Source organism: Aedes albopictus, chromosome 1, assembly GCF_035046485.1.
Source record: "Aedes albopictus strain Foshan chromosome 1, AalbF5, whole genome shotgun sequence".
Classification (NCBI taxonomy): Eukaryota; Metazoa; Arthropoda; class Insecta; order Diptera; family Culicidae; genus Aedes; species Aedes albopictus.
The window spans coordinates 261,360,873-261,383,903 of record NC_085136.1 but is presented as its reverse complement, the minus strand read 5'-3'; the positions used below and the strand labels follow the sequence as shown (position 1 = coordinate 261,383,903).

At 40.3% G+C, this 23,031-nt stretch overlaps 1 non-coding gene across 2 annotated transcripts in view; it reads left to right on the top strand.

Moving 5' to 3' along the window:
• The window catches only part of LOC109416911 (uncharacterized), a 36,306-nt gene continuing 13,275 nt past the window's right edge, over positions 1-23,031 (top strand). The window contains exons 1-2 of one of the 2 annotated variants that reach the window (XR_009996497.1): positions 1-3,734; positions 21,595-22,075. This is a non-coding gene — a transcript (uncharacterized LOC109416911). Of the gene's footprint in view, positions 3,735-21,594; positions 22,076-23,031 lie in introns of those variants that run through there. The other variant, XR_009996496.1, reaches the window with a different exon arrangement.

Sequence of the window (23,031 nt, the reverse complement as noted above, 5' to 3'; positions counted from 1 at the left end):
CTGAAGCAATACCTGATGAAGAGGTTCGATATGAAGGATCTTGGAGAAGTCACGCACTGTCTGGGAATCCGGATCGCCAGAGATCGTACAGAACGACGACTTTCGTTGGATCAAGAAGCCTATATTGAGAAGATATTTCAGCGCTGACGGACGCTAGACCGGTAGCAACCCCCGCCCGATTCAAGCATTAAGCTCGAGAAATCAGTGGCTCTTAAAACAGTTGCAGGGGCAATGGAAAAGCGGAAATTACCATTCAAGGAAGCAGTCGGCTGTTTGTCTTTTGTGGCGCAAGCTACACATCCAGACATTGTGTATGCAGTAAACGCCGTAAGGCAATTTCTTGTCAATCCTGGTAGACAGCACTGGCATGCAGTCAAGCGTCCGATATGTGAAAGGGATGTCCAAGAAAAACCTGGTATACACGAAGGACGAATGTGGACGATTGCAAGGATACAGCGATGCCGATTGCGGAGGAGACTTTGATGATCGAAGATCCACGTCTGCCTACCTGTTTACCATGCAAGGGGCGGCAATATCCTGAAGCGTCAAAAAGCAGCCAATAGTAGCTCTTTCGTCGTGCGAGGCGGAATACAGGTCGCTCTCGCGGGCATTTCAAGAAGCTATGTGGTGGAGGAAGTTGAAGCGTTGCCCATCTACTGCGATAATCCGCCCGCAATCAGCATCGCAAGGAATGGATCCTACAACCCTAGGACAAAGCACGTGAGCACTCGTTACCATTTTGTTCATGAGTGCCTTGAACAGAACAACGTGAAGCTTGAGTATATCCCCACGACGGATCAACCTGCGGACGGATTCACAAAAGCGACAACCATTCGGAGACAAGCTAAACTACGATAATTTGTAGGATTCACGGATTAGGAAGGTGTATTGAATGTAATACGTTCAACCGAACATACCGTTTTTCATTATGAAGACAAAAACATGACATATCATGACATTTACATGATATGATATTTTAAGAACACCTTCTGATATTGTTTCTCGGTTTTTACCTTAGAATTCTTCCAGCTGTAATGCTCTAAATTGTTTAATTATTATTTTCATTTAATTTAATCACTTTTTTTCAAGTTCCTACAGGAGTCCCTCCTCTAAGAATACTATCGGGATTATTTGCAGGAATTTCTCAAGAAATTCCTCCACGAACGTCACCAGATGTTTTTTTCCAGGAGTTCCTCTGTTTTCTTCTTTAGATGTTCCTTGGAGCATTATCTAAACAGCTCTATTTTTTTTTACTATTTCCTTCGGGAATTCAACTCTTTCCGGGAATTTCAGCAGGATTTACAGTGGATTTTTTTTTTCGAGATTGAACAATCTCGCCAAAAGATTCTCTACGATTTATTACAAGGGTTTTTATGGGAATTCTACCACAAGCTTGTTCATTCGTTTTTCAGAAAATTTTGGTAGGAATTCCTCCAAGAGTTGCATTGGATTTTTTCCATGGAAATCTTTTAAAAGTTCATCCGAGTTTTTTTTTCCAGAAGCTACTTAGGCAATTTTCCGAAATTCCTGAAGTCCAGGAGGAATGAATTTCCGGAGTTACTGTTAGAGATCCTCTGGAAAGGCTTTCTGCAGATATTCTGATACAAATTTCCAAAGGGACTAAAAACTCCACAAGCAATAATTGAGAATGGAAACCTGATGGAAATTTCCGGAGATACATACTTTGGGGGACGTTTTCGAGGATGAATCGGAGGTTCCTGGTTCTCCTTAACCTGAGGCTGCCCGAAAGTAATTTCCATCGGCACTTTTGTAGAAATTCTTGAATATATTTCTGGAGGGAATCGCAAAAATACCAAGGTATTCTAAGTTACCAATACAGGTCTGAGAGGAATTTTCGAAGCAATTATGGAAGAGTTAGGAATTTCAAGAGGTATTTCCGCTTGTTTTCTTTGAGGAATTCTTGGAACTGCTCAGGCAGAAATCAGAGATTTATTTTTCATATTCCCAATGCAAGTCTGACAAGGAGTTCACGCAACAATTCTCAATTCCCCAATGGATTCTCTGAAAAGAATTCCCGGAAATACACTAAAGTATTCCTGAAGATACTCTGAACGGAACCCCAGAGTTTATCTGAGAATAATTCACTAAGGAGTTTCCGTAGTAGCTCTGGGAGTTGATTTGGAAGGAATTATGGGAAGAATTTCAACAGGTATTAGGAGAGACTCCAGAACAATTCTTGGATCGGTGTTGGAATGATTCTGCGGAGGTACTCCGCCAAAGTATAACCGGAGCTTCTCTGAAAGGAATCCTCAGAAACTCCCTAAACTTTTGGAAGCATAATATTGAAGAAACTCCTAGCACAAATCCTCCAAGAATGATTAAACGAACCCAGAAGAACTTCTAAAAAAAAATTCTCAGAGAAACTGCATCTGAAATTCTCGAAGAAGCTCCTGGAGAAACTGCAAGAGAAAATATTTGAGTAATCTTTAGAAGACATCTTGAAAAACAAAAACTCAAAGAAACTTTTAGTTGAACTCCTGGGTACATTCATGAAAATGCGTAAAGAAACTCACGGATGAACTTCTAAAGAAATTCCTGGAGAAACTGTTGGAGGAATTCAGGGTGATAACTTGTGGAATTCCTGAAGAAATATCATATGGAGCTTCTATAGGAGTTCTTAAAAATCACAGGTGGAACTCCTGCAAAAGTCTCAAGTGGAGTTCCTGAATAAAAAAAACACAGAATATTCAGCAAAAATCGCAGGGGAACTGCTGTTAAATTTAAGGTGGAAAGTCTGGATAAATCTTATGTAGAACTCAGGGAAAAAACCAGGTGGAACTGTTACAGAAATCCCAGATGGAACTGCTGGAAAAAGCCCAGGTGGAACTTCTGGATAAATCTCAGGTGCAACTTGTACAGAAATCCCAAGTGCAACTCCTGAAAAAATCACAAAAAAAAATCCTGAAAACTCCAGGGAAATTCCAGGTCAAACTCCTGGAGAAACCTAAGCTGGAACTTCTGACGGATTCCTAGATTGGACTTCCAGAGGAATTTTAGGTGGAGCTCCTGAAGGAAACCTAGATGGATCCGCTGTAAAAAATCCCAGGAGGTTCACCTGGTAGCGTTTCAAGAGAAACTGGAGTATCGCCAGACCACTCACACAAGGAACCAATGAGATATCTGTCGGGGACTAAATAGGTATCTTCAATGTTTGAGTGTTGGTGATCTTCTATTATTAGGCGACAATGGCGCCTGCGCGTCAAGTTGCTGGTCAATGTGGGGAAGGGAAACGAAGTGGTGACTGCAATCGTTTGTATTCACTGCAGACCAAATATACCTCTGCGCCTGCACAAATTCATGCGGATGTCGGAGTTCGTAGGATATCGTTGGCAAAGGGTTCACACGTTGGTGCGTGGATGCCAGGCGTAAGATAAGAGATTAGTGTGATTATAACTGTGAAGATAATGCGGCACAATTCGCTTGATTTCATAACTCGTAGGGGTTCTCTGATATATTGGCACTGTGCTGTGAAAGTTGGAAGGAAGGGAAACGGTCTCTACGCTATCCTTGCTTCCGACGTACTGATGGCAGATGGAGTATCACTATGATTCAAGATTATTTCCCTTCTCTTCCAGGTCTGCGAGCTGGACATCATCTTCAACTTCGAGAAGGCGTACTTCATCCTGGACGAGCTGCTGGTGGGCGGTGAGATCCAGGAAACGTCCAAGAAGAACGTCCTGAAGGCCATCGCGGCCCAGGACGTCCTCCAAGAGGTCAGTACACCCGACGATACTTACGACATTTGACTTCCCTAGAGAGCCTAGTATTAGTAGGTGGCGTGCGAATCCGATCTGTGTGCGGATCGATCGAAACGAACAAGCATATAAGCACGAATAATCGCCTCTTGCCTTTTGCCCTGTCCCCCGAATGAATATGACCAAACTTAAAGAATAATCCCGTCCCCCTCTTACACAAAAGGACATACACACTTGCCTCGTTTTTTTTGCATAATGCGAGAGATCCACGTATCACAATGGTGCGAAGAAAATTTCATCGACTTCGGAGTTATAATTTCGGCTTAAATTTTACTAAGAAATTACCAGAGTCGATGGCGTTTTCTAAGTGCCTCTACAGTGCTTCTACACACACACACAAGTCAAATACCTAATCGTTTTGTACGTGTCTGCTCGCATTTTTTTTCTCAACTGTTTTTGTCCGTCCGGTTTTGAGTCTAAGCATCTTGCCTTTAATTGCCTTGAATAATTAGTGAGATATGTAGACACACAGCTTAGTTGCAGACCATTTTACATATTATATGTTAACATTTTAGTCAATCTTCTGTTCTGTTGTTATGTTTGAGTTTTATCTGTTCGTGTTAGTCTTCCTATTATAGTTATTTGTTTCGTTTACTTTTTTACTATTATTTTATTATTATCTGAAACCAAATTTGTTTTACCTATTTATTCGATTAACCAACAATTTTATATTTTTGAATTATTTTTTTTTCGCATATTTTTATTATAAGAGTATATAAAACATTAGCGTACACGCCATTAGAGGAGTTATAAAATGGTAAAAAGTTTCGGAAGTTCGTTCGAGGATCGATTCCCAGACGAATCTGTCCGAGACTGCTATATAGAGGCATACACATTTACGCAATAGAGAGATAGGATAGTTTTAAGCGCAAAGCCTAATCAAAATTCACTAGAAATACGAAGAAGTTCGTTTCGAAACCTTTCCCCATAAACGTTCATTTGCATGATACTTTCCAAATTTTAATCGTTATTTTATCGTTTGATTTGTCTAGCATTCATTTTGATTCATATGTACATAAGGTGTAGGTTACTGATAGTGGTTGAAAGTCTGTAAGATTAGTAATTTTCAGTATAATTCTTTTTTTCAGTGTACTATGAAGTTTTGATGTGTTGATGAGTCCAAACTATTGATTTTACTGATATCGTCTCTAGATTGACATATTTAGTAAGATATAACATACATCATTTGTTATGATGAATAAATTTGCCGATAACACCAGCCTTATAACTTGTCTGTATCCTAAGACATTTCAAATCAAACATTTGGTGCGCACTAGCGTCGCCTGGCGGTAAAAAGTCGAATCAATCTAAGGGAAGATTCAAATATTACGTCCATCATTTTTTGGGATTTCTAGACCCCCCCCTCCCCCCTCTGTCACGTTATTTTCCTATACCTAATACACGTACTGTCACCTTTTTCTAGACCCCCCCCTCCCCCAAATGTTGGACGTAATTTTTGAACGTTCCCTAATACGCATCGAAATGTCCTTGATCTCATGAACAGCTCTGTCCAAATCACATGTCTCCAAACCTATCTGAATCATGAGATATTTCAAAGCGTTGGACGATCGATACCGCTGAATAGGCTTGTGCGATATTAGTAATTGCACAGGTGTGTGCTACATTCTCATCGGCAGCTATAGTACACTGAAAATAGTTTTTTTTTCAAATTTCCATCTACACTTTTAACCTTTACCAAGGTACTCTACACCATTGCTTCCGAGATCTAAGCTTTTCTCTATCTTCCGCGGAATTGGTGCATTTTACACATGATTGGCTTGAGGGAGGTTTGAGGCTATCGCTGCCCCTGTGGGAATGTAGTATGGCAGGGACAATAACGCAAGGTGCCACATATTTTTGGAATGTATAATAACTAAGAAATTAGGAATGGTGCTATGTAATCGCAGAATGTAGAGAACACAGGCCGGCAGTTAGATAGTTTTATAGAAACTCTCCTTTAAAGGCTTGCTTTCGATAAGAGTAGATTGTAGAATGTATCATTCCATTGCGCTTTCCACTCGTTTTTGCGTCACATTTAGTTTAATGCTAGAAGTCCGTAACAGTTCAAAAGTTATTCGGTTATCTGAAAAAATCAGAAAATTTCAGAAATTGTTGCCTACAGCCGTCGTGTTTTTGGAGAGAAGCTCTTCAAGCTTCTGGAAATAAGGTCTCCAAACTTCTGGAGAGAAGCTCTCCAAGCTTCTGGAGAGAAGCTTCTCAAGCTTCTGGACAGAAGCTCTCCAAGCTTCCGGTGAGACGCTCTCCAAGCTTCTGGAGAGACACTCTACAAGCTTTTGCGGAGAAGCTCTCCATGTTTCTGGAGCGAAACTCTACAAGTTTCTGGAGAGAAGTTCTTCAACCTTCTGGAGAGACGCTCTCCAAGCTTCTGAAGAGACGCTCTCTAAGCTTCTGGAGGGACGCTCTACAAGCTTTCGCAGAGAAGCTCTCCAAGCTTCTCGCGAGACGCTTTCCAAGCATCAGGAGAGAAACTCTTAAAGCATCTGGAGAGAAGCTCTCCAAGCTTCTGGAGAGAAGCCTTCGAAGCTTCTGGAGAGAAGCTCTCCAAGCTTCTGGAGAGAAGCTCTCCAAGCTTCTGGAGAGAAGTCTTCCAAGCTTCTGGAGAGAAGCTCTCCAAGCTTCTGGAGAGAAGCTCTCCAAGCTTCTGGAGAGAAGCTCTCCAAGCTTCTGGCAGGAAGCTCTCCAAGCTTCTGGCAGGAAGCTCTCCAAGCTTCTGGAGAGTAGCTCTCCAAGCTTCTGGAGAGTAGCTCTCCAAGCTTCTGGAGAAAAGCTCTCCAAGCTTCTGAAGAGAAACTTCTCATGCTTCTGGAGAGAGGCTCTCCAAGCTCCTGGAGAGAAGCTCTCCAAGCTTCTGTACAGAAGCTCCCCAAGCTTCTGGAGAGAAGCCTTCCAAGCTTCTGGAGAGAAGCCTTCCAAGCTTCTGGAGAGAAGCCTTCCAAGCTTCTGGAGAGAAGCCTTCCAAGCTTCTGGAGAGAAGTCTTCCAAGCTTCTGGAGAGAAGTCTTCCAAGCTTCTGGAGAGAAGCCTTACAAGCTTAGGGTGGGGCTAATTTTAAAAAATGTCTCCGGGATATGATTTCCCATGTGGAAAGTGATCCACTAGTCGAAATAAGTGAGCTGTACAAAAATGAGCGATTTCGGTTGACATTTAGGGGTGGCGCAAAGGGTTTAAGTAAAATTTCTACTAGAACAAACCTCCAAAAAAAATTAAAAATTAATTTTCAAACATAACATTTCTAGACTAAATCGGTGATTTCAGAATCCAATTGGGCCAAATTTGTGCTCAAAATTGCGATATCTCTACTGGTTTCTGAGATATTTGAAAAAAATATGTCGAATTTTGGTATTTTTTGGGTTAGATACCAAAATATGACATTTTTTTCAAATTTCTTGGAAACCATTGGAGATATCGCAATTTTGAGCACAAATTTGGCCCAATTGGGTTCTAAAATCACCAATTTAGTCTAGAAATGTTATGTCTGAAAATTAATTTTGAAATTTTTTTTTGGAGGTTTGTTCTAGTAAAATTTTTACTTAAACCCTTTGCGCCACCCCTAAATGTCAACCGAAATCGCTCATTTTTGTACAGCTCACTTATTTCGACTAGTGGATCACTTTCCACATGGGAAATCATATCCCGGAGACATTTTTTAAAATTAGCCCCACCCTATTACAAGCTTCTGGAGAGAAGCCTTCCAAGCTTCTGGAGAGAAGCCTTCCAAGCTTCTGGAGAGAAGCCTTCTAAGCTTCTGGAGAGAAGCCTTCCAAGCTTCTGGAGAGAAGCCTTCCAAGCTTCTGGAGAGAAGCCTTCCAAGCTTCCGGAGAGAAGCCTTCCAAGCTTCCGGAGAGAAGCCTTCCAAGCTTCGGGAGAGAAGCCTTCCAAGCTTCGGGAGAGAAGCCTTCCAAGCTTCGGGAGAGAAGCCTTCCAAGCTTAGGGTGGGGCTAATTTTAAAAAATGTCTCCGGGATATGATTTCCCATGTGGAAAGTGATCCACTAGTCGAAATAAGTGAGCTGTACAAAAATGAGCGATTTCGGTTGACATTTAGGGGTGGCGCAAAGGGTTTAAGTAAAATTTTTACTAGAACAAACCTCCAAAAAAAAAAATTAAAAATTAATTTTCAAACATAACATTTCTAGACTAAATCGGTGATTTCAGAATCCAATTGGGCCAAATTTGTGCTCAAAATTGCGATATCTCTACTGGTTTCTGAGATATTTGAAAAAATATGTCGAATTTTGGTATTTTTTGGGTTAGATACCAAAATATGATATTTTTTTCAAATGTCTTGGAAACCATTGGAGATATCGCAATTTTGAGCACAAATTTGGCCCAATTGGGTTCTAAAATCACCGATTTAGTCTAGAAATGTTATGTCTGAAAATTAATTTTGAAATTTTTTTTTGGAGGTTTGTTCTAGTAAAATTTTTACTTAAACCCTTTGCGCCACCCCTAAATGTCAACCGAAATCGCTCATTTTTGTACAGCTCACTTATTTCGACTAGTGGATCACTTTCCACATGGGAAATCATATCCCGGAGACATTTTTTAAAATTAGCCCCACCCTATTACAAGCTTCTGGAGAGAAGCCTTCCAAGCTTCTGGAGAGAAGCCTTCCAAGCTTCTGGAGAGAAGCCTTCCAAGCTTCTGGAGAGAAGCCTTCCAAGCTTCTGGAGAGAAGCCTTCCAAGCTTCTGGAGAGAAGCCTTCCAAGCTTCTGGAGAGAAGCCTTCCAAGCTTCTGGAGAGAAGCCTTCCAAGCTTCTGGAGAGAAGCCTTCCAAGCTTCCGGAGAGAAGCCTTCCAAGCTGCGGGAGAGAAGCCTTCCAAGCTTCGGGAGAGAAGCCTTCCAAGCTTCGGGAGAGAAGCCTTCCAAGCTTCCGGATAGAATCTCCCGAACAGTATCCAATTTACATGATTTCCGTGATTCAGTCTGCTTTGACATTATATAGCTTGTAGTAGCTCTTAATTCGCCATTTGTTGAACTCATTTTTTTTTGTCTTACCAACGATCCACCCTAGAATAGTGCCTTTGAATCCAAGTTTCGTTTTTTCTCTCTTTCCATTATCTTCTCTTTTTTTTCTATCTCTTTCATATGTCACTAACACACCTCAAAACCAATCGTCGCGTCCACCACCACCGAATTGGCCAAATCCGAAACCAAATTGATCGTTTTCGTCGCCTACTTTGATCAACACAAACATCGATCAGGATTTAAACGAAACTCTCAACTGATAATGACTGCGCGAGCATGTTTCTTTTTCTATTCTTCTCTTTTCGTTTGAGTTCCCATTTGTTTGACGAGTTTTTCAATCCCTGCTTCTATTGTTTTTCTCTCTTTTTGCCGCGTTTGATTTCCGACCCGCGCGCTACAACGACGCGCCCCTTCCCGAACAATCGATCGTTTTAACAAGAGCAGCGGGAGCTGGATACTTAGGCATCGCAAAGAAAACAAACAAGAAGAAGCAGAACAGTGACAAATCGAGAATCAATAGATTAGACGCGGTTAAGGCAATTTTCGTTGTAATGATAGGTTATGTTAAATTGTTACAAAAATGGAGGGATGAGTGAATGTAGTAGAACTTCGAAACTTGGAAATGTAATCATCTGTCAAACAAGAATTGACCAATTTGCAATGAATTAATGGCGTTTGACAGATGATGCGGTGATCATTACACGTTAATATATCTATGTAAATAAACTCCCTCCCTTCAAATGAAGCAATGGTTTATTGTTTGTTGGTTTTGTGGCGGGCGGTAGCCTTCAGCGACGGTGCGCGGAAGTGGGACTTTCATGGCAAACATTTAGGTTAGGTATTGTGCGCATGTGCCGCTTGCTGTGATGACGATGCCGATAATGGTTAACGGTGGCTTGCCCAAATGAACAATAGCATTATAAAGGAATAAAGGTATTTTCAGTACTTTATCGTCCCTTAGTGTTTAGGATTTTGCTTGCTTTCCCTTCTCAATAATCTAAATTTCCGCCAAGTAAACTAGTCGTAGTGAAATCGGAACGCTTGTTGAACTTTCTTGTTTCAGGTTTTAGATGAGGATGATTATTTTTGGATTTACTAACACACTCGAAATACAGACAGAAAGACAGAAACACACACATACATACATGCGGTTGGATTGAAGCGCGTGCGAATCCGGTGTTTGTGGTTGTTTTTTCTAACTATTGTGTTCACGAAGCGAGTGGAAAGCGTGGAATGGAGATAGTTTCGTGCTAGGTTTGTACAGTGTTACAACGGAAGGCAATGCAATGGATTAACAATAGTAGTTGTTTTATTTTTATTATTTTAAGTTTTTTTTGTTCTTTTATTGTTTTTCTCCAAATTGAGTTTGTATTTCCCAATCCTGCAAATGAATCCTGAAAATAATCAACTTTGAACATGACGAACTTTGCTCTTTCTCAAAGTGTTATCAACGCTTGGACGTTAGGTGTAGCTTTTAATCCATCAAACATCAGTTTGAAATCGAATAACGTTTGTGCCTACAGAGAAGAATATAAACTAGTGGAATAGCATTTTCGAGAAGTGATACAAAAGCTTCATCAATGTAATAGGAACAATAGTCCATATTAGAAGTAAGCATTTATCGATTAAGCAACTACGAAACACTACATCACAACACTGCTACACAACACTGAAAAAAAAAACAAGAAGATGTTTATATTGAAAAGCATTCCAAATACTAATTATGATGATGATAGTTTGTGTTCGATTTATACCAAATTTATTTTCGTTCCATCAATAAAAAAACAGAAATAAGGAAATATACTTTAAACCGTGGGATACCTCTATTCTTACCGTCACCGACTTTTTTCTTCGCAGCTTTCTTCGGTCTGTTGTTCGCACATCTTCCAACATTTTTGACTTTGTTTTCCTTTTTTCTCTTGCAATTCCTGTTAACAAAACTTTACGCAGAACGTGATTCTGCTATTGTGGATTTACCGGTTACTTGTATTCTACCGGTTATTTAAGTAGCCGCTACAAAGTAGCCGTTTTCATATAAAAATCAACTTGATTATCAAAAAATGAATTTCGCTGAGTAGCTAGTGGCAACGAGGAATAGCGCATACAATAAAAATGATTAAAATCATTTTTAAGTTACTCTTTTTATAAAACGGCTACTTTGGAGGCCATACTGAAGCGACCGGTAGAATACAAGTAGCCGGTAAATCCACAATATTTTCTCATGTAAATTCAACATTCATTTCATTCCAGTGCTGGAAAAATCATGTTAATTTTCGATAGTGTTACTTACGTAATTTCAAATTTGTTGTTGATTTGGGCGGAGAATTCTTGAAATCGGGAAATGAAGGCAATTTGACTTTTATGTTCTTCAGTTCCGAAAACAGATCTTTGAGTAATGCGTGTTTGTCCAAAGCAACAGCTAATTGGAATCCTTACCCTTACTGTAACGATTTTCACAGTTTTCAATAATGTTGTTTTTCACAACACTGCCGCTTGTGGCAATGATAAGTTGTAGGTATGAAACACAAGCACATCAGCTATAAAATAAATAAGCGACTAATGAAACAGAAAAATCATCCATTCATAAATTACAACTTATGAAAATCCTATGTGTTATTGTCTTAGTGTAGTGTCTCATTCAGTCATTGTCTCTTATTACGCCAAGCCATAAAAGAGATGAACTCGCTTCTGAATGAGCGTAGTAGAGTTGCGTTCTGTCCCTATCAATTACATTTTGCACGATGACGTCACCAATGAACGTTCGGTTCATTCTCGTTCTTCCCGTCCTCTTTCCTCCAACACGAGTTTTGACAGTTTCCGGTGGTTTGTTTAATACCCATTTCGTGTCGTAATTTTCTCTCTCGGAGAGAAATTGAGGTTAAATTTTTATGCAAAACTCGATGGACCTCGGCATGAGTATACTAATTCGACGTTTGAGCGTTGCCGTGTTCACAGAAAATGATCTCGTTTCTATGACACCGCTCAAAAGTCAAACAAGTGAACACGTGTAAGTAACCGTCACTTCCCTTCTTTCCGTCAGAAGTAGGTTGCTGACGGTGCGCACATATCACTGATAGGCCACCTATAAAATTTATTGAAACAGATAGGCTTACCGGAGTTTCATTTCAGAATGAAGTACAAAATAACAAATCAAGCCCAACTTTACCAAACACCGTATGTAACATATGTCAACAAAAAATAGATTTTTACATGTGGCGCTGAATTTCGTTGCGGATTACTTGTATCACTCACCTATGGGGATAATTTGTGAAAAAAATACCCGGATTTTTCACGTTTCCGAAATGCTCAATGTATGAGTTGCTATGGAAACAGCGAACTTCCCCTTCAATTTTCTCCGCTCGTTGATTTTGTTAGATATGGTGTTTAGTAAAGTTGGGCTTGAAATGTGTTATTCAAAAAATTGTGTTTTAAAATCCATTTCAAATTCATTCAATGTTCCCATCAGGAGAACATCTGACGGGTGGAAAAGTTGAAATGATTCAAAAAGTTATGCTAAACAATTTTAACGATCAGCTTGAGGAAATTACCTAGAAAAACTAGAAAAGGAATGACTATAAGAACCTCTGGAGCTTTCTGGAGCAAAGCATGCAGAAATCTTTAAAGCAATTTCTGACGAAACCTTTTGCGTAATTACTGATATGAATCTCATAAGCGGTTTACTGACAAGTTTGACAGAATCTGTGCAATCTATAGATACATTTCTCAAGAAATTTCTAGAAGAGTTTAAGAGAAAATAGCTGACATTATTGCATCTGAGTGAAAACATACTATGTATATTTTTGTAGAAATGAGGCATAATGTCTTCCGAAATGCGAAGAATATTCGACGTAAACTTCGTAGACAAGTCCTCGTGGATTACTTACTTGATACTTGATGGGCTACAGCTCGTAGCGGTGAGTCTACGCCGAATAAAGCATTCGCCTCCACTGGTCTCGGTCCTGGGCCAATCGCTTCTAGTCACTCTGAACGTTTAGAGCCCTTAGGTCCCCCTCAACTGCAAAAAGCCATCGTGTGTGCGGCCTACCACGAAGCCGACGGCCCCTTCCTGGTTCTCTGTTGAATATGGTTTTAGCTTGTCGTTCCTCCGGCATACGAGCTACGTGCCCAGCCCCCCGCAGCCTGCCGTGTTTTATTCGTTTCACAATATCCATCTCTTTATATACTTGGTACAATTCGTGGTTCATGCGACGCCGACAGATGCCGCCTTCCAGTTCACCGCCGAGTATTATTCGCATCACTTTACGTTCGAAGACTTCAAAGGCTCTCCGATCAGCTTCTCTCAACGTTCGTATAAAGCGATCCGAAGAATCAGAGTCTTGCACATCTCGAATTTTGTCTTCGTTTGCAGCGTACGGGACTTCAGCTTTGCAGACCGAAAAAGGCCCGATTCGCAGCTGCAATCCGTCGTTTCACCTTGATATGTTACATTATCGCACGTTACTAGAGCACCAAGTTAAAAAAAAAATCGTTTACAACATCAAACTTTTCACCACCTAGCACCACTACCACCGACCGGACCGACGTTGGCCACCAGCAATCATGTACTTAGTCTTTGTGGTGTTAATCGTTAGTCCAATCCTCGCAGTCTCTCTTTTAAAAGGTATGAACGCCTCTTCCACGGCCCGACGGTCGATCCCGATGATGTCGATATCATCTGTGAAGCCCAGGAGCATATGCGAACTCGTTACAATGGTTCCGCTCCTTCGCACACCAGCTCTCCTTATCACTCCTTCCAGCGCTATGTTGAACAGTAAGTTCGAAAGAGCATCGCCCTGCTTCAGCCCGTCTAAGGTTACGAACGATGACGAAATTTCATCCGCAATCCGTACACTTGATTTCGAACCGTCAAGTGTCGCCCGAATCAGTCTAATCAGCTTCGTCGGAAAACCATGTTTGATCATAATCTGCCATAACTCATTTCTCTTCACTGAATCGTACGCCGCGCCGCCTTGAAATCAATAAACAGATGATGGGTCTGCAAGTTGTACTCCCGAAATTTATCGCGAATCTGCTGCAGGGTGAACATCTGATCCGTCGTTGATCAGCCCTCACGAAATCCCGCCTGATAGTTGCCGACGAAGGACTCCTCAATCGGCCTCAGCCTGTTAAGCAGAATTCCGGACAAAATGTTGTACGCTGAAATGAGAAGTGTTATTCCTCTGTAATTCGCGTACTCCAGTCGATGCCCTTTTTTATATAGAGAGTAAATGGGACCATCCAACCAACTAGCAGGCAGTTCTTCCTCTTCCCATACATTCAATATAATACAGTGTAAGAGTTGATACAGATGCTCACTACCGTGCTTGAGAAGCTCGACCGGGAGGTCGTCCTTCCCAGCAGCCTTATTATTCTTCAGCCCTCTAATGGCTGTCTTGACCTCGTCTAGCGTTGGAGGTTCCACAGCTTGTCCGCCGTCGTCGATTCGAATTCTGTCTGTCGCTCTTCCATTCCCACCGTTCAACACCTCCTCGAAGTGCTCTCTCCACCTGGTAGCCACCATTGTTTTGTCTGCCAGCAAATTTCCTTCACAGGCGTTACACATGCCGGGAGAAGGCGCTGTTTTTCTCCACACGCCATTGACAGTTTCGTAAAATCTTTGCATATCATTCTGTTCCATACACTCTTGCGCCTGAGCAATCACATTTTCCTCATGGTATTTTTTTCTTTCTGCACGGTTACAGAAGTTACACAGATTTGTGTACTACTAGATCAGCCTCACCGCTGTGTCAAATGTACACAGATACTTTTCCGGCTCCAGCGCTGGCATGAAAACAAAATTAACAATTATTTTTGCACTGATCGATTCCTGATAATGCATGTCATCGTTCAGAGAAAATTAGTTATGAACTTTGCTCCCATACCAGCGCTAGAGCCAGAAAAGTGACTGTACATTTGACACAGGGGTGGAGGCTGATCTAGTAGTACACAAATCTGTGTACACTGTACACAAGCCTGTGTACATTGTACACAAGCCTGTGTTGTTTCATTTTAGGGTGTGCGATGGATTCGTTTTTCGGCTGCTCTCGCTTCTCTATATCGCTCCCTGCTCTGCCGGGTCCCAGACACCAGCATCCGGCTTCTGGCGACATTTTTGTCATCCGTTACCCCCTGACACTCCTCGTTGAACCACCCGTTCCTATGTCGTCTTTGAGCAGCGCCTGTCACCTCCCGCGCTGCCCTACTCATCGCTCCGTGTAGAGACTCCCACAGAGTGTTGAGATTATCGCTCTCGTTGATTTCACTTATCCGCTCATCCAGCTTCTGGTGATAGTCAGCTACCGTACCGTCTGATGAACAACGCTGGATCTTGAAACGCATCGATCGTTCTTAGAGTCCGAGACGGTTGATAACCGAGCTCGAATCTGACTAACTACGAGTGATCTGAGTCGATGTTGGGACCCCTAAGGTTCTAACATCAATGACGTTCGAGAAGTGTCGGCCATCTACCAGCACATGGTCGATTTGATTGCAAGCTTCGCCATTTAAGTGTTTCCAGGTGTGCTAGTGGAATTCTTGCGTGCAAAGTAGGTGCTACTAATGGCCATCCCCCTGGCAGCAGTAAAGTTAACTAATCTCAGGACATTGTCGTTTGTGACGGAGTGAAGGCTCTCCGTACCGATGATTAGACGGAAAAAGTCATCTCTTCCGACCTGGCGTTGGAGTCACCGATGACAATCTTAACCTCATGTTTTGGGCATTCTCCATAGGTCAAGGCATTCGTAAAACGCATCCTTTACGTCATCGGTTTTGTCGTTGGTCGGCGCATAGACATTGATCAGGCTGTAGTTGAAGAATTTGCCTCGAATCCTCAATACGCAGATCCGCTCGTTGAACGGCTTCCACCTCATGACTCGCTTCATCTGTTTCCCGATCACTATGAATCCGACCCCATGTTCTGCCTTATCGCTGCCGCTGTGGTAGATGTTATATTTGAATGATGTGCTGGCGTCGGGATCCACCGCCCTGAATTCACGTTCACCAGATTTGGGCCACCGCACTTCCTGAATAGAACAACACACACACATCAACTTTCTGCAATTCACGAGCCAAAAGGCTCACTCGTCCAGGTTCATTTAAGGTCCTGACGTTCCAGCTACCGAGTTTCCATTTTCTTCGCATTTTCTTCTATTATCTTTATTTTTCGTGGTGGTGTAAGGCTTCGACAGGCTATCTTACCGGGGTCACGCTGCCTACATCGCGTTGGTGGGGCTGCCACCTTAGGTATAGCTGACGCGATACAGCGCGCGTTTCATATTCAGCCGCTGCATGCCAGAACAGCCGCTGTTTGAGCCGTGGTGAACAGATGCTCGGGACGTACCTCCTCAATCCAGCTGAAGTCAGACAACAGTTTCCAGGCTGCACTACCAGCTAAGCACACAACTCCTTGCTGGCGGTCTTTGTCATCGATTGACCCGTGGAAGCATGAGGTAGGAACTTGTGAGGATCAGAGCTATGTTGGACGCTCTCCTGATCGACTCACCGTTTTGCAGCCCCCTCGTCGATTACGGGTAGAATTTTACCTGGAGTTCTTCGAACATTTTCCTCGAAATGTGAAGACTATTCCCAGATTTAAGAAGAGAATGTTCCAAGAAACTTATAGAGATCTTCTCTTGACATTTGAGGATAATTTATCTCGTAATGCGAAGCGATCTTATCTTGGAATTTTGGAGATTTTTTCTCGGGATACGGAGAGTATTCTTCTTGTATTTAGAAGACGAATCCTCCCGAATCTTCCGAATTTCTTAGAAAATTCTCTCGGACTCGGGAAAAATAGTTCCTAGAAGGCAGGGAAAATTTCTCCCGAATTGTAGAGAAAATTCCTTTCACAATTCAGGATAATTTTCTACCCCAAATTTAAATACAAAGAGTTGTTTACTGGAATTATAAAATCCTTTTCAAATCATAAGATTTGCTAGGGAACGACGGCAAATTTTTGTTTCATTGAGACAAAATCTTCTTGAGGTTTCAGGACAATCTCCCGGAATACGGACAAAATTAATTTTGTCCATGGCATGCAAAATGCAAACTCCGTTATCAATTCTCTCTCTATTCTGACAGGAGTTCCCACCGAATTCTGACTAGATTTTTATCTGCAGTCTCATAGCAATGCACAGCACTGTGTAGTGATTTTAGGTTCATTCAATCGATTCTACAAACCCCAATTTATACAATGGATTCTTCAACACCCGCTCACAACTAACTAACGTTTCTCAAAGGATTGACGCAACGATCTTCTTTTACCAAATGCAATCACAAGACTGACTGCATGCATCCTAATTCCCATTCACTTCCATTCCTTCCAATCTCCCGTGACGTTGTTCTTCATCGATATCGTCGTTTTTTTTTTGATCGACCAATTGTTCGACTTGTATTTGCTAATAACCCTTTTGAATCCTTTATATGTATTTCAATAGTAACCCTTTCAAACCCTTTATTTGTTTTTCCTCATATCCCTCTCATTCCCTACACACTGTTCGAAAGTTTTGAAATTTTTGTGTTCGTTTTTCGGCAAGAGATGCTAAATCAGACAGTAAATGTCACCAAATTCCGGCATTTTTTTTCAGTATTAAATTACCCCGGCCCATTTGTTGCATATTTCACTATATTATGCCTCCCAAGAAAAATCAGAATATGGCGATTATCTGCATCTGGCTTCTGATATAAGCACGACAGTTACTAATCATAACAGCCTCATCAGATTCTAAAACTATTTTATTTCATTATTTGGGGTTTGACAGCAAGCACACTCATTTCACTTAGCCACTCTTGCCGTTCATCACAAATACATTAAAAAAACATTTGTCACTTCGCGAAACCCACATGCTTTTGTTTTGGGCGGGAACATATTTTCTTTTGTTTTGCCTTGCGAGTGTCACTGTGGCTGTATGCCTTGCGGGTGTATGACCGCCGCCTGACTCCAAAAAAAAAAGATAAGTGCCACAATATATACTTGGAGTGATTTTCGCTGAAATTCTTTTAGGATTACTCCAAATAGAGGCAGTAATTCTAAAGAAATCCAGGCTTCTTAACTAAGGTACATATATACAAATGAGTCAAACGTTTGCCAGGTGATCGGAAACATCCTTGTTTGCAGGAATCCTAGTATACATCCCGGAAGAAGTCCTTGAATGAGTCTCGGAAGAAATATCGGAAAAATCCCTGAGAGAATTCTGGACATTCCTAAACGAATCTCCTTGCAAATCCCGGAATAAATCTCGAGAGAAATCCTGGAAGAAATCGTTAATAAAATCCCTAAAGAAACCTCGTGGGGAATCCGTTTGGGGACCTTTAGAGAAGGAATCCTTTAAAAAAATCTGTAGAAATCCGTTCAGGAATTCCTGAAAGTACTTCACGATGAATTCTTGAAAGAATCCCGGAAAGGCTCCCGAAAAAAAAAACCCTAAAGGAATCCCGGAAGGAATCTCACAAGGAATCCCGGAATAAAATTCTTGAAGAAATCCCGGGAAGAATCCCTAAAAGAATCTTCGATAATAGGTCTGGATGAATCCCAGAAGAAATTCCTAGTGGAAACTCAAGACGAAGCAATTAAGAAATTCCTGGAGAAATCGCTTTGTGACTATCGAGAGAAGTTCCTTAAAAATCCAGGTCCTGCAGGTTGCCTTGAAGAATATTTGACGAAATATTCACCTGGAAGAATTCTGAGTTGAATACCGTGATGACTTTCAGGAGAAATCCTAACAGGTATACCTAGAGGATTCTCGAGAGGAATAACCAAATGAATCTTGGTAGGAGCCCTATGATAAATTCATGGAGAAATATCAGGCGAAGTCGATGAATAGTTCCGCGGAGAAATCCCTTCATGAGGCCTTGTATGTATGTGACATCTAGTGCGATCATTTATAACTGCCATGTACTTTAAACTTGTAAAATGGTCCCAGACCCTATGCAGAAAACTTGGAGGGCATATCAGAGCTCACAATATCAGTCATGTCAGTTGACAGCTGATTTTGCAACACCGTCGCTATCACGGTAGGCCGATCAATATCAAGACGGCATTGACAGGTAACGACATGATATTGATCCACACTCCAGATCACTATCATTGCAACTGCAATGGTATTTTGATGATTCTAGCTAACTCTCAAAATTGTTAATTACTAACTACATGTAATACTTGGTATTTTATACCACATATTAAAGCATCATCATGGTTTGGATTTCTGAGCGAATTTTAAAAGGTGACCTATCAGTAATATTTACACGCTATCGTAGTCAGTTCAGTTATGATAGGAAAAGGAAAGTGACGGTGGCTCGATGGAGATCACGCTGTCTCGGATCGCTGCCAACCTATCAAAATTGCGATTTACCTACCAGTGACATAATGCAATGCTTTCAGCACTTTCATGAACCGAATAATATCCTTGATTCTATACCGTCGTGCGGGGCTACTTTTGAAATGCGGGGCTACTTTGGACACTTTTGAATATGGATTTTCTGAGTTCAAAATATGGTTCAAATCTGTTTGATGTCTTTGGGACTATTGTGAAGCAATAGTTTTCGCTTCATTTGGTTGAAATTATTTTTCAAACAGACCGTTTATTGCTTGTCAGGACGCGAAAAAACATCGAATTAACCAATAAAATATACATAACGTATCAGAACATTTGGTCTGTAAGCATTGTTTCTACAGTTCATAAATTTCAAAGGGTTGATCAATTCATTCAAAATGTATCAACGTAGCATATACAATCGAATATTTGTACCGTTATACATTGTAAATGACCGTTTCACCTAAATAAAGGATTGATGGTCCCTTTTTTCAGGCTATCTATATAGCAATATCACGCTGCTCATAATACCAAAGGTAGCACAGAACCTTCTTAAAACGCATATTTTTATTGAAATTATGGAAGATACAGTATACTACAGTATTGGTACAAAGTAGTTTTCTAAATAACCCTGGAATTTGAAATGCAGTATTGTTATAGATAACAATGTCCAAAGTAGCCCCCATCCGGTTCTATATGACATGTGTCCGATTGGTGTATGAACAACTTTTTTGTTTATTGATGGATTTAGTTAAAATTTTGCATACATCCTACATAAATACTCAGAATTATTATGCTTAAAAATTTTGGAAATCCATTTACTACTCTGGGAGTTATAATGTCATAAACTTGAAAAACCATGAAAAAGTGTATAAAGAAGCCCCGCACGACGGTAGCTATTTTTCTCTTGTTGAGTCAGACTTTCATCTAATTTCTTTCACTCTGAGCTGTGGTCCTCATTTTTTCGCATCTTGTTGTCTATTTTCCTAATTTTATCTGGCATATGTTTTCAATTCTATGAAGTCAACGTGCTTGAAAAAAGAATGCATCGCTCTAATGAACTAGCAGCTCTCATGATTGTTAAGAGAATTGAATTGCTTAAGAGATTTTACAGCACTGGTAGAAATGAATGATATTTGGTATGATCACCATTGTTAAATAGCAACAACTTTATCTCTTGAAATTTGTACACTATTATTATACTACAAACCGTCACTTCACAAACACTCACAGTCACAGTGTGTATATAGTTTTTTTTTAAATTTTTGTTCTATATTAGGCATAAGAGTAAGTTAGAAATATGGTTATTTTGATTAGGTTCGAAAACTTGTTAGTCAAGAAGGTCAATGGCAGTTAAATTTTCACTATTATATACTTATTTGAAACTAATTCACGTACAGTGTGTATTCTCGCTGGTTTGATGTTTGAACGAAGCAGTGACCCTCGCTAATCTGTACATCGTTTAAATTAAAAATAGCTCAAATGCCATTCTGAGGCAGAATTAAAACTAAGCTTCTGAAGCTTCTCTTATGCTCATAGAGTTTCTCTACTATAAGCAACAAGTAAGAATGGAATCTGTTAGTTTACATGACGCGTTGTTCAAATTAACGGGGTTACACCGTAATTCAATAAACACTAAGATATTTTTACCATGTAAAATTAAGGGGGTTAGAGTAAATCGCAATTACTGCACATCTCATAAGAAATGCATGAAGTGTGCAACAATTGGCAAGTTTTTGAGCCGCGCAACAATTGGCGATTAACCCTAGTTTTAGTAACCCGAATTTATTTTGGCTCATTTATCTCCCATTGACCTTTGGTAACGTTTTGCAGCCATTGTAAATAGATATTCATTGGAACATTTCGATGTTGCACGAGCTCTTCAAGTCCTATAGAAATCAAACGTCACGACAGACTCGGCTTGATTTGTTTGACCAATTGATCGACAAAATCGATTATCATTATTCGATCATCTCTGTCAAACGTCACATGCCAGCTGTCATATCGATTGATCCGCTACCATACATCGCATTTGATTGTGGTACCTATAGGGTCTCAGTTCCAATAGTAATCTCACGCACCAATTGATTCCTTTCTTTTCATGCGTGATTGCTTCTAACAAAAATAAGAAACAAAAACAGCGCTTCAATTCTTTGTTTTTAATAGGATAAAATTAATAACACTTTACTTTTTAAGGGAATTCATACCCTATTATCGTTTCTAAAATGCTGACTTGGAGCTCGTGTAATATTGAACAGTTCAAATCCACATGTTTCATATTATTGTAAATATCGCTGTTCAGATCACGTAACCATTAGGAACGTTAAGCATTTTCATGTAAATACTTCATGCACACCCTCCGGCACCCGATATCCGATATAGGCAGATTTTGGTAGTTGTTTAAGTTTGACACAAGCACACACACACAAACAGTCACCTGTTGCATTTGATTAAGCCCCTCGAAACCACAAAATTTGCACCCTTATTTGTTATTGTTATTGTATGTTATTACCTACGCAGGACGAGACGGTAGATGGCGCACTTCGAGATATTGGACTGATATGAAACGACGACGATGACGATGCACGCATGATGGCGAGCGCTATAAAACACCGTAGATCGCGCCGCGAGATCATCGCCACTGCACATACGTTTTGTTATTTTATTTTTTAGTTAAGTCCTGCTGATGTGTTTTTTTTTTTCGTCACTGCTAGGAGTTAGTGTAAATTTTACGTTCTAAATCTGAAATCCATTCATTCAAATTTTCAGTACATTTGTTCAATTGTAGAAAGAAGGAAATTTTTACACTAGAAGGACAATCTCAGTGCGCAGCTCCGTAGAACTTAAGCAACCTTTCGAGCCTTTGCAGTCAGCCAGTATTTCATACAAAACACGAATCGAGGGAACAATCATGTTAGGCCTGTAGGTTTACTGGAATCAGTATTCAGAAATATGACAATAAAACGAATAAACATAAGCAAAACAGTCGGATGTAACCTAACCCCACTTTTTTCTTTATCACCTTCGTATCCTCTAGTAGTGAGCGTGTGTTAGTAATTGTGTTTTTTAATGCATATTTAGTTGGTGGTTGGCTTGATCGAATTTTTGAACACTTTTGAAGTATGATACTAATTACCCGCCGATTGATGAGTGAGTTAAGTAGGGTTTGTCTTCTATATGTTTAGAACAGTCAAGTTTTTCTGCACTAATATAAATTTAGTCTTAGTTCTGCTAAATCTAGCTTAGTTTGAGTATCTTTCTACGTAGCATTGGAATAAGGTGAGTTGATAAAGTTTGAATCTTTGTATTTACTTCCTGTAATTGGTTTTTTTAGGGGTCGAAAGCTCTGAGGAATATGATCAAATCTTGGGTGAAGATTTGATGGAATGATGTACGTTCTTCTCTTATCAAAATGTTGTAAATTTGTATATTTGCGAGGGCTTTTCTTCGAATACTGCGAATAATTACGTCCGTATATTGCAATACATTTTGAAATATTTTCACGAGCAGTTACCTAAAAATGTCGCAACGATAATTCCTCCAGAAATGGGAAGAGAAATCATAAAATCACAAAATAAATGCATTCGAAATTTGGCTAACGCTGAATTGAGTATTATTTCTGATATGAGCAGAGAATTTGGATGGGAAAGTGTGTGTTTTTCTATATTCGGAGTAAAATCCTCCCGGATTTTTGGTATAATTTTTCAGATATCATAAAAACAAAGTTTTGGAAATTAGTAAGAATTTCTCCCGGAAATTTAAATTACTGAGCATTTTTTCTGACATACAGAGAGAATTCTCAAAATTTGGAGTGTTCCCAACTAACAATCACTCATTTGACAGGCACCATTATGGCGAATTAATTCGGCATAATGTTGAATAAAATTTTAATTATTTTCACGTACAATCTATGTTCGGGTTTTGTTCACACAAATTTGGAGAAGTTATAAAGCATCA